Genomic DNA, 13,603 nt, shown 5'->3' with positions numbered 1-13,603 from the left:
ATCATTTTTGTGATATTGTTGACACCAGAAAATAACTCAAGCTACCGAACGGCTATCGAACCGAAAACCGTTGTGTTTTCATTCTATGAAATATCGCTATGCATCAGCGCCACGATAGTTTCGCTAACTTTGTTAGTGAGATGTTTAATTATTTAATTGTTGAAATTGACAAATTACTGCTTTCTCCAAAACACTGTGTAGTCATCGCGCTTGACAGAGATGACAGAGAAAAATGAAATATTTTGTATCCCCTACAAAAAGGCTAAATTAAATTAGTAGTTAGTTCATCGTATCTACTGTATATTTAAGCAAGTTTCGTTAATTAATAATTAGTAGGTAATTCAGTTTAAATTTTTAACACTGGCAGTGAAAAAGTGACATTTGCTGTGTCTCTAAACATACAAATTGAAAACAAGCAAAGCCACAATATCAAACGAGTATCGACTAAACCTTTATAAAGTATAATGAATTCAAGACGTTACAGTCCCGACGTAGGCGCAAACAACCATTCAGCCCCATGCAGGGAGACGCGGCCTGCATTGTAATGCACCGCATTCACGGGAGGATGTGACATAGACAAATCCTCTTTTTTTTCTGTCTTTGTAATATGAATCATCAAAGGATTTCATTTATTATTTTTAGTTATTGTTAAAAAAAAAGTTTAGCTTAATAGGTTAGCATCTGCGCCTGAATATAGATATTTTTAACATGCCCTTATTAGAACTAGTAACTATGTCAAGAGTATATCGAGGCTAGTCGTGGAGCAGAAGCACAAAAGCGATTGTTAATGCGACAAGTTCTGGGTTCGATTCCCATTAAAATATTTACTATTTACATTTCCTCCTTCTGGTAACGAGGCAAAGCGCGGCGTTGAATTCCGCCACTCAACATGCAAATAATTCGGCGGAAAATGAAGAACAAAAGTGTCTTATTGTGAGAGATTGGAGTATCCTAACTAGTCTTAAGAGATTCCGAGGGTCCCCCTGCCTAGTCTGCAATGTGCAGGATGCAGCGTGAAACTAAAAAATATACATATATCACATAATATGTGTGTATAATCATTATTATAATGACTCATCGCTAGCTGCGGTTTAATAATACGTATCATATTTCAATGTATATATATACATACATATAAATGTATGTAGATAGGCATTTTAATTAAGTACGTTGAAAGAAATTACTAAAGACATAAATAATTTCATTCTATCCTTCGTATTTTTATCTCATGCGGGTTAGAAATTAAAGGTTTTTTTTTAATTTGGTGCTTGTGAAAACTCTCTTTGAGTCATATTAATTAAAAAGAAAAACATTTTCATATTTTAGCTAAAAGCTGCAGTTCATAGTAGCTTTTAGTAGTAGGTAATTGTTTAATATTGCAACTCGCATTCTATACTCACGCATCTATATATAAACGTATGTATACCTACATGGCATTTAACTAATCTGACATTCAGTTTTAATTTCTCATAATAAAGAGATATCATATCATCTATATTTGTTTAGCTTCACGCTGTATCCTGCAATACTAAGGAAAGCAGAGGGAATGTTGTGTTAAGACACTCCGTTCCCCACTCTCCGTCTAAATTTAAAAACGTCGCGTGTTGAATAGAAGAACTGGTGTTGCGCTTGTTACCTGAAAGCGAAGCGAGGAAATGAATATAATTTATTCCAGTCAATGGGAATCGAACCCACGACTGTCGCGTTTACAGTCGGACGATAACTTACGACGATATAATTACAATAACTTTAATATTTTATTATGGCAGAGAGTATATATTCCATATGAGTAACCCAATGTCTGATTTCATATACTCCTCACCTGTACAAATAGAATACAGTCGTTTGAATATACGATCTACCATACACTTTATTTATATATTACCTTTTGGGGAGGCCAGTTGCAGGGGCGCAAGCATGTGATTGTAAACGCAACAGTTGTAGGTTCGATTATCATTCGAAGCAATCAAATATTTAATGTTTTCATATCCTTGTTCTGAACAATGAAAAGCGCAGGCGTTGAGTTCCGCCACTCAATACCCAGTGCGTCGATTATTCGGCTGATAAAGTGGGAAACGGAGTGTCTAAACACTAGGTTCCCTCTGCATACCCTACTATAAGCTGAAATAAAAAGTTTATATACGTTTTACTAACTATTAACTGCCACATCGCCCGCGCGGCCACATGGAAATAATCAAGGGTTACTCCCAACGCACAGGTCACAGTGGCTTATACGGGACTATCGACCCAAACTTAGCGATATAATGTCCTTCCTCGCTCGATAAATATCTATTCGACAGAAATAATTTTTCTATAATATAATGGGTAATAATATGTAGGTAGGCATATACATATTTTTTATATCGAAAGAGAGCATCTCTAGATATTCCATTTCATTTTGACACTGATATGACGTCACGATATAAAGATTCAGATAAATAATAGTTCAGAAAAGATTATAACACAATATCGAGGCCGTCGTGTCCCAACGGCCCAACCTATAACTGTGGAACGCGACGATTCTGGGTTCGATTCCCACTTAGGGGAATAAAATATTTTTATTTCCCCTATCTGGTAAGAAGACAAAGCGCACAGAGGTGAGCCACTCAACACGCAATATCTCGAAAATTAGGAGTTGCCTAGGGAAATGAGGTTCTTCACACTAGGTTCTCTCTAACCCCTGCTATATGCGGGATACAGCGTGAAACTAGAAAAATTTATAATAATAGTACAAAGTTATCAATTTCCCAATTTATGATAAACTAATGTTGACAGCATCCTAAACAGCCTCTCGACATGTTAATAAGCGGTATCGACACCGCAGATACGTTATCGAAGCGAAATTTTTCGAACTTTTCGAACACGCAATAATACAAACAATGTCTACACAAAAACAGCTTTATGATTTTTTCCGTATAATATGGATAGGTACCTAGTGTTATGACACTATTCCCGAATTTCCGCTAAATTTTCAAGACCATGTGTTGAATTGTGGAACTGACTAAAGATTAATTTATAATATAAATACAAATATTTTTTGAAGTAGTAATTGACCGACCATTGCATTGTCTCGCAAAATAAAAAAAAAAAAAATTTAAGTGCATGTATATTTAATTTTAATCCAAAACGAGATAAAAGTAAAACAACTTTTATTTCAGTCACTGTAGTGTATAAAAACGCGCTAAATGAATTATTTTAATAACAATTAACTAACAGTTTAAGATCTCACTGCTGTTCAGCCATCATTAAATATAATAAGTAAAAAATTAACAATTTAAATTAAACTTTTATATCTAATAAAAATTCAACTAAGAAAATAAAATTTTAAGTAGTAATTTTAATTTAAATATTTATAATTAATTTTAATTCGCATATATGCCAGTGAAAAGTCATGGCGGTCGGTTTAGACGCGTTCCGGTGCACGGAGATGAATAATTAAGTGCTAATTATGAAATACCGCAGATTACTGTTCTTCTTCTCGTTCTATAATTTTTGGAAAGCTTCAGTTTGAAAGTAATGCCTTATAATTTAATTTTAATAGTCACGTTATACTTTCCATATACTTAAATTATAAGTGCTTGTATGTAAGATGTATGTACCGTATCGTCATTGCAGTATTTGCACTTATTGCAATGTTCTTTGTACATACACAGTTCAGCTTAAAAAAAATGTAATCACGTCATTGTTACACCAAATGAGCAGTTTGTATCTCTTTCCAATGTCCAAAAAAATATATTTTAAATCTGAAAATCTTTTCAAATATCTTTTATTTTTTTTAAAGGTAGTGTTTCTATAGCGCTGTAGAAGAGAATTCCTTATCTGTCATGATTTAGTTCCTCACTCTCTTATGTTAGATATAATAGAATTTTTTACAAAACCTTGTATCCTAAACAAAAAAATCAAAGTTTTTACACAAAAGCTATTAAGCGTGGCCACCTAACCTGGTGGTCTACACAGGCTCACGTGATGTTAACCATTAAACCTGAGCTAACGGATGCTTCGAAATTTTATCAGCTCAATGGTTTGAAAACCGTAGCATGACGTGCTTTACTATAAAATTCCGTTTTGCTATGAAAGATGAATTATTTTCTTAAATATATATGATATACTGTAACCGTGACGGCTGAGTTCGATAGGTAAAATTTTATTTCTTAATAAAGTTTCAATTCCACACTCTAGTCACAAGACAAGCGCGGCGTGGAATTCCGCCATGCGACACACAATGTCTCGAATATTCGGTGGTGCGTGGGGAACATAGTATATCGACATTACGTTTCAAATTTATACATGGTATATAAGTAGGTATATCCAACATTACAAATATACCCTCTAATTTTAGCAAACCCTGATACCCTCTAATTTTAACAAATTAAGTCGACTGGCCTCAACTCTTAATTGAAATATTTAACTCTAAATTAAAATAAATGCTTATTAAAAATAATATTGACGAAATTAAAATAAAAAAGCAAATGCAGTAACTGTCTCGCATTTAATCTGCAAAATGCGAGCATCCCAGACATTTACTGCGAGCCCTGAGACAAGGACGGCCTGCGTTGCGCACTTGTGGAACAGGGAGGTTGTGCACTATAAATAGATCTAAAAATAAGTATGTATGTACCTACAGACATCAATGTTGACTTAGAAACCATATTTATTTGTCCCTTCATGTTGGTAATCTATATATATAAAAGGACTTGTCCTCACTGACTGAGGTAAGACGCACGCACAGCCGTGACCGCTGATGGTAGAAATGTGGAATTTGGACAGATGTTTACTTTCGTAATCTGGACATCCACTAAGAAGGGATTTTGAAAAATTTTAACCCTAAAGGGGTGAAATAGGGGTTGAAAGTTTGTATGGAAAAAAAATTAAATCGGCATCGATTTTCATAAAATTTTAAATTTAGATTTTTAAAAGTCTTTAATTGAACACGTGTTTCATCGTTTTCTAGAATTGTCCCCCTAAGGATGCATATAAGGGGTTGAAAGTTTGTATGGAAAAATCTTTAAATCGCCACCGATTTTTATAAAATTAGAAATTTAGACTCTTAAAAACATTTAATTGAACACATGTTTTATGGTTTATTCGAATTCACCCCCAAAATACGCAAGCGAAGCTGCGCGCATCCGCTAGTAATTCATATAGTAAGATACTGACGCTGTGGGCGGTTAAAAATGAGCTCGAAAAAGAAACTTGAAAAAATATATTTTTTTAATATATTAAATAAGTAAATTTAACGCTTAATTGAACATGTCATACGTTTGAATCAACAGAATACAGATACAAAATAGCGATACGATGTGTCAATGACTTTTTAATAGTTTTTTTTTTTACCTATTATAATAATGTTTTAGAAAGATGTGAATTTTGCGCTATGTATTTTTATTCAGAATACAAAGTTAAATATTTTCTCATGGTATTTTCTTTATGCTGAATAGGTATAAAATATATTTTAAATTTCTCATGCTCTCGTTACGGTCATGTCTATATTATTTTCCGTTTGATGCAACTGATCACGATCTCTGAATCGGAGAACGTGACTTATCTCTCTTAGATATTGCATGGCTTTCTTTGTTGTGTGTAGCACTTAATAACACCAATCTGATACAATAATCTGTGATTAAAAAAATAGTGTCAATGTACCCACAATTTCATTTTTTTTTAATTAACGGCTGTTATTGTCAGGTATTTTAAAAGAGATCTTAGAAAAAAGATCTGGGACATCTTTTCATTTTTTTTCCGGATAAATATATAATTCGTAAATAATATAAAATATTGATAATATAAAGTAATGATGCAAAATCGATAGTAAAATTTAATCTACGTGTGCACAGATCGAGTTCCGACTCCAAGCCCTTCGGTCAAAAACGAAGTAGGTATAGACAGAGCGAGGGTGTGTTATACATAGATATAGAGTACGCCGGGACCGGGATAATCGATTGTAGCTCCCCTACCGTCTCGCCGGGCAACCACCCGGCATCCCGGCATCGACCCGGCAACCACCTCACAACCACGCTATGCCGCAAAAACTAAGTAAAATAATAAAAAACTCACCTTTTCACACTTCAGAGAGCGCACACCGAAGAAATGGGAATCGCGTATCGCGAAACACTAACTGTCACTATATTAAAAAAAGAGTATTTTTTAAAAATAAATTATAACACAAACATAAATTATTTTGGCACTGTCTTGTTATTGATATGTATATAATTGTTTAATATTAAATTAGCGGATTGTCTTTCAAAATTGAGTTAAATACTCAATAGATGTAACCCCCACGGCTGCTCGCGGCGGACTGAGCGGAGTGAAGGTGTCGCGGTCGGGGCGTAGCGACGCGAGTGAATGTAGCCGCGAAACCGTTAGGATTTAGGAAATGCACCAATGGGATTGATGGACATTTTGTATTTGAAAGTTTTTAGTTTTGTGCTATTTTGTAATTTATTTAGATTTTTTTAAAGGTGAGTGTATTATTTAAATATTAGAAATGTTTTATGTAGATTATAATTTGAAATTAAGGCAGTCGTCGTAGTTGAAGTGAGGCCAGTCGTGGCGCAGGGGCACAAGCGTGCCACAGTAAACGCGATAGGTAATGGATTCGACTCCCATTCGAGCAAATGAAATATTTAATATTTTCATTTAAATCGTTCTGGTAACTAAACAAAGTCGTTGAGCTCCGCCACTCCATATGCCTCCACAATTCGGCGGAAAGTGGGGAGTGGAGTGTTTTAACACTAGGCCTCTTCCTATTATGCGGGATACAGCGTGAGGCTGAGTGAAAAAGGAGTCACTACACGTATTATGTTGCAAAAAGCGTTTAACAATTTAATTTTATAAATATACATCTAAATTCTTGTTATAATTATTCAAAAGCCTCCGCTCATAAGTAGTACTGATATCTTTTTCTCTCTTTTAATTGCAGTTGAAGCGCAATTTAGATGTGTTTGACAAAACGCATGTTAAAATGTTCATGCTAGTAAACACTAGCGACCCGCTCAGGGCTTCGTCCGCCCGTTCGTGAACTATACAATTATTTATCTGATTTATTTGTACAAAAAATGTAATATCGTGTATTGTGCATAATAGTAATCGACACACTCGTAATGAGTGCACGATATGAGAACTGATCCAATATTACTATTCACTACCCGACTGCGCGCAGTGCAGTCTACTCGTAAACGTACCGGTTGTGGGTTCGATTCCCATTCGGCGGAGAGGATTATGTTCATTTCCTCGTTCCAGTGTGGTGGCGAAACCCGACACCCAACATGCGTACTGTAAATTGGGCGGTGCGTGGGGAACAGAGTGTATTAATTCTAGGTTCCCCCTGTCTACTCCATCAACCAGAAAGTGGGCTTAATGGGCACAGTAAACCAATTTTTTCAAATCAAACATGTGTCTATGACCACTGAGTCAGAAACAGATAGTAGTTAAAAAATTGTTATTTGTATGAGTTTAAAAGTACTGAATTTTATTATTTTTATTATGAAATTCTCTTATAATTTTACATATCCCTAGCGGGGTAGTCAGAGAGGACGGAGCGCCAAACGCTACGGTCTCTACATACCTCTTTCGCCTCGTCCACTGTCATCAACCTCTTCATACATACCCTCCGCGGGATGCTCATGCTGTTTACGTGAACTTCCTCCAGTTTCTTTAATACTGTGATTTCGGACTTATAATTTTAATGTCCAAATTTTCTTTTAATAAAAAATTTAATAAAGAAACTAGTGAACTTTATTAGGGCGATGGAAAATGAAACCGCATCGGGCGGTGCAGAGCAATTTGCATACATTAGACTCGACTTGAGAAAACACTGTACAGTGTACATGTAGAAGTTACGATTTTAATCTTAGACTAGTCTGGCCTTATCCGAATATCTTGAATTAGTAATATGTAGGATACTGTACAATAGCAATTTAGTACATGCTACATGTAGCTATTTAAATTTACTATGGCGATAGCTTTTACGTACTATTTTATTATTTTTTATAGCTAAAAATATTAAAAGCAGCTTCAAGGTCTTAGAAAAAAGCTTACCCGCATAACAGCATAGCCAGAGGTAACTTTACCTTAACTTAGCTTCACACTGTATCCCTAGGGGGGTAGTCAGAGAGAACGGACCGCCATACGCTACGGTCTCTACCTACCTCCTTCGCTTCGTCACCTGTCATCAATCTCTTAATACATGCGCTCCACCATTTACGTGACCTTCCTCCAATATCTTTAATACTGTGTTTTCGAAAGTCAACTGAGGTCTCCCCCTACCTCTCTTACCGCTCACTTTTCTAATGATAAGCTCCTTTTCCAATGTTACGCTTAATTTTAGAAATATTGCAAGTGATAGAATTCAACACGCATCTTATCTAAAAGAGCAAGGATATAACAGCAATTTCAATGTATCACGTTGCCTGGCGGGGGAGCAAACCCACAACCGTCGCGTTCACAGTCTAGAGTGGTCTTATCTAAATATCTTGATTTAGTAGAATACCTGTATAATTCGTGATAACAATTTAGTAAATATACCGTCTATTCGAAATTATTACGGCCATAGCTTTTGTTTATTTTTATTAGGTACTAAAACTATTTAGATCTTCTGAAAGTTAAGGGTTATGATAGGGTTTTAAAACAATAGAAATTTAAATTTTGGTAGTGCTAGTAGATAGGCAGTCCTTTGCTTGTTGAATGGCGGAACTCAACGCCGTCTTTTGTCCAAAAGATAGACTTACTGTAACTTTACGACGCGCTTTGCCTCGACACCAGCACGAAGAAATGAAACTATTAAATATTTCGAGTGGGAATGGAACCCATAACCTGACGCATTTAGATTTCCGACGGCCTCCGTATTACGGCTTACCGCTTCTTGCTATTTGAAATTTAGGCCCAAATTTATAATCAGCGGAGTGTTGAGGCACTAACTTCTCTTTAGCTCTCTACGTTTAAACAACATTATTATAACGATAATAAAGAGATATTCAGTCAACATTAATCTATGAGAAGTCAATGATGCATTTACCTTCTCGTTGCCATAACATAACTGTTCTCGTCAATGTTACGGGACATAGTACGTGAATACCAGAAAAACTATCGATTGACTTCTGATACATCACTCGAGTGCTGTTAACTACGGCTATGAGCTTTGTTCGTTAAATGAAAGTTTGTTACAATTTTTTTTTGTTATATTTTAGTACTAAATTTTATCTGTGGTTCCGCGTGCGCAATTTAATGAAAAAAAAAAATAAGTAAGAGTTGTGTATGGAACATAACAAGATTAATATAGAAGTATAGATTTTTATTATTTGGCTTACAAAGCCTTATTCTGTGCTTTTATTCAATTCTTAGTCGCGTCGACGTCAAACTGGGGTAACATCCAAATTGTATTTTAAAATGTCAGAAATATTTTATTTTATAAAGCTTACGTCTCAATACGTGGAGCCTTAAAGTAGTTCTTCAACGGAATTAATAAGTATGAAATTAATTTTCATGAAAATTGACAGATAGTAGATTTATTTTTAATTTGACGCCGCATCTGGCACCTAGCAGGTTAGGCAGATGGGAGCTAGTGTTTAGACACTCCGTTCCTGTATCTTGTCGTGTTGAGTGATGAACCTCAAGGCTGTGTTTTTTCTTGTTAGTAGAACGGGTAAAAGATAATAATTAATTCCTCTTAGTAGAAGTCTAATTGACAACCGGTGTGTGTAGATACAGTCAGAAGTGTGAAACTGCACTATGAGTCCTTAATTTATCAATATATTTTCTAAACAATAATATATTACAATTTTGATATTAACAAAGATAAAAAAAATACAAAACTATGGTTAAATTAACAATTAAAGGTTATAAACAAAATAACAGTTAAATTTATTCGTATATATAACCGTAACAGAGGTCTTTAACTGGCGTCTTAATTATCCTCTAATGAAAAAGACCGTGAAGCGAAAGCGGCGCGGGCGATTTTAGTAAAACGTCCATTTAATTATGTGTTACACATACTCGTATATACGAGTATAGTACGTTCGACGAGTCGTGACTGTTCCGAAAATAGACTTTTTGAAGTTTTGCGCACTGTTCACTCGGAAAGAAAATAAACAAAAGTAAGAAAAATCCTAAAATCGAATCTGCGCACCCTTCTAGTGCTAATATCTGGTTTGCCACGACTGGTCGACCGTACTGTACAACTACTCTCCAGTATCTCGCATCTAGGCGTTTCTACGTGTTGATTTTGTAGAGAAAATTTAATTATAATTAATCTCATCTTATTTTATTTCACTTTGAATTTGTAACGAAAGAAAGTTTTGATTTACGATGTTTTATATCCATATTACCTGTATACGTAATTTATGATAATGCTTGTGAGAGGTGCTCGCAGTGCACAGAGGAAGTGAGCGTTCATTCAGATTCAACTTAAACTTGGCCCTGTCAGAGACCGTCACTCAGCAATGCCTTCAAAATTCGGCAGAAATGATCAAATAAAATATATGTTTATTTTCTTAATACTTAATATTAAATAAATTATTACTTTAGTATTTTTTAAAGGATTCGCCCAACGTTGTATCAGCCAAACTTCAGTTTCTTTCGGATCCTTGTCATCAGTCCTTGTACCATATTATTGTATTGTTACTTATAGCTTACACGTAATTTCCAACTTTCATGAGAATAAAAGTTTTCTGTAGGAAGCTACCTAAATACCTACTGTATTGTGTAAGGTACAAATAAATACCGGCTTACGATTTAATATAAACAGGTTTGTGGGTTCGAAATCAAAATTCAACATTCATTGGGGCGGAAAACAGAGAATGGAGTGTCGTGACACTGGGTTATTTAAATCTAACTTAGTGATGAGTCACTCCGTACTTGACACACCACCTTTTAGTTATAGACACTATTAGGTAATAAGTAAATAAAGAACATTGACATCGAACTACGATTTAGCTTTCATTTTTTGCCCGAATATGATTCGATGCTAGGACTATTCTAGCCATGCTCAGATATAGAATAGTATGCAATTCATATTTTTTTGTATTTTTCTTAATTGCAGACAGTAACCCACGTACAGCAGCGAGGGAACCTTGCTTTAAACCAATATAAATGAAAAATTAATTCTGGGACCGAACCCACAACCGACTCGCTTACAGTCAGGCGCTGAGCTGCGAAGCTATGGATTACAAATATTTAATATTAATCTTAAATTTTAAGACGACGTTAATGATTACAAATATTTCAAATTCTAATTAGAAAACTAAATTAAATGAAGCGATAATTCGCATTAAAGCCAACTAAAACGTTATAACGAATTGTCGGTAAAACTGAACGTCAAAAAAGACAAGCCTCGTTAACTGCGACGGAATTCGGAAAGTGGTGTAGCTCGCGTGCGCAGATATACATTCATTATCATAATTGTTGAAAGCCGCCGCCTTTACTTCACACGACTGACGAAATGGCGATAGGTTGAGATGCCTTGGTCTAGGGAAGCTGTGCTCCCAGCAGAAGTGGGGCACGGCTGGCAAGGGGTTTGATGGAACTCAAGGAATGAAATATTTATTTACATTTATATTTTCATTTCATCTCTCTAGTGTCGAGGCAAAGCGCGGCGTTGAGTTCGGCCACTCACCACGCAATGCCTCCGGAACTCTGCGGAAAGTGGCGAATAGAGTGTCTTACCACTAGGTACCCTCTGCCTACCCTGCTGTGTGCGGCATACAGTGTGAAGCTGATTTAATTTAATTTAACTCCTTTCCCCCCTCCAGTAACAACGCATACCTTTTCCTCCGAGTAGGAATCAAACCTACAAGCGCCGCGTTTACAGTTGTTCTGCTATTGTGCCACCACGGCTTCAATAAGTGAACCATTTTATTACACTTATAATGTAAGTAAGACGACTCGCGTGAATACTTATTGTAATTATATTTCAATTTGTAAAGAATTCTCTTCAACAGGTTTTTCAACGCATTTTTCTTGCGGAAACAAGACAGCTGTCACATTTGATTGGTCATTGAAGTGATAGGCATTAGAAGTATGATTGAATGTCACGCAATATCTCGAAAATTGGGCGGAATTGGGCGTATCTAGAGATATCTTCAGGGGGGCCTGAACTTTAGCTAGCCTAACAACAAACCCCCCGGTACCTACAACGGACGGATGGTGAAGAACAGAGTGTTTTAAAACTATTTTCTGATTGCCCCGTTAGGCGTAAAGTATGCCCCATACATGTTACATGTTTATTTAACAAATTTAACAAATATATATAACTACATGTTTATTTAACAAATAATAGATAATTTGTAATTATTATATATACATATATGAATAAACTACATATTTAATTATAGTAACTAATGTTATGAATAGCGTATATTATATAAGACTAGTACCTACTACCGGTGGCTTTGCCCTCGTGGTCTGGTGGTAATAACTAAGAATTGACTTTTTTTGTAATTTAATTCACATTAATAAATATTTTTAAATTATGTCACAGACACTAAATAAGGCGCCAGATTTATAACAGATAATTATTTTTATAAATAAGTAATAAGTGAAAGCAACATATTCTATTGTTAAAATATAAAATATTATAATTATGAAGAAAGATATCGTTTTCGCATACATAATTTAAATTAATTGTTAATCAAGATAAGCAGGTAGCCGACGCGTAAGTACAGTTAATATCATAAAGCGCGTCAATCCTGATGAAATTATTGTTTAAATAGTCTCGTAGAAACGAGAGGGCGCCGCAGACCGGAACGGTCCTAATTAACTGATTCAGAGCGTGAACATGGTTGTCGATGTTTATAATCCTGTAAAATATTATTGCTATATTGTATTTAAAGATTTTTACATTATTTAAAGATTTTTCCGGAGTTCAGTTCCGGCACTCAACACACGATTCCTCAAGTTCAAGAATTCAGTGAAAAGTGGGGGACAGAAGTGTTGTAATGGGTAAAGGAGTGTTTTAAAACTAGATACACAGGTTGCGTCTGCCAACCCCTTATCAATACGCAAGTCTCGAAAATTTTGCAAAAACGATACGTGAGAAACGGAGGGAATCTAGTATTAAACTAGGTTCCCTGTGTCTGCACTGCTACGTGCGAGATAGAGATTTTGTTTTTTACTTTTATTTATCTGGAAAAGAGAGATAAATGAAAATAATAAAATGATTAGTAATTGTAATAGTTTAGTTTGTTATATTACAATTATTTATTTCATAAATGATAACCCTAGGTTCATCTCGCTAACAATCATATATCACAGTTTTTTATTGGAATTAAGCTCTTAACTGTAGTGCCCATCTGCCAAAACAGAAAAGTTGCTTGTCTTACATATTTTAAAATGATAATAAGTTTATTTTTGCAATTGTTGATTTTTATTTTATACTGTAAAAATATACATAATGTCTAAATAATGAGTATTGCTTTTCTTTGGCTTACTCTTTATCAATCGATACGAAGACTGTATGGTAGTATTGGCAAGTTACTAGTATACATAATAATACTATATGGTATAAAAACATACAAACAATAGTTTTGTACATTTGTATTTTTAATTATTATTAAATATTAAAGAAAAGTTTTATGAATCCAATGGTCTTTTACTGTATTAGCCTTGAAAT

General features: G+C 34.9%; 1 protein-coding gene across 1 annotated transcript in view; it reads right to left on the bottom strand.

Moving 5' to 3' along the window:
• Positions 1-6,196, bottom strand: part of sn (fascin domain-containing protein singed) — a 40,845-nt gene extending 34,649 nt beyond the window's left edge. Inside the window, exon 1 of the mRNA XM_085198679.1 lies at positions 6,055-6,196. The gene's annotated coding sequence lies outside the window, so the exon portion shown is untranslated. The remainder of the gene's footprint in view (positions 1-6,054) is intronic.
• Between the last annotated feature and the right edge of the window lie 7,407 nt (positions 6,197-13,603).

Source organism: Heliconius melpomene, chromosome 15, assembly GCF_056956725.1.
Source record: "Heliconius melpomene rosina isolate 202511_hmr_F chromosome 15, ASM5695672v1, whole genome shotgun sequence".
In the NCBI taxonomy this organism is placed as follows: domain Eukaryota; kingdom Metazoa; phylum Arthropoda; class Insecta; order Lepidoptera; family Nymphalidae; genus Heliconius; species Heliconius melpomene.
The sequence above is the reverse complement of the archived record's forward strand: the minus strand, read 5'-3'. Positions and strand labels throughout refer to the sequence as shown.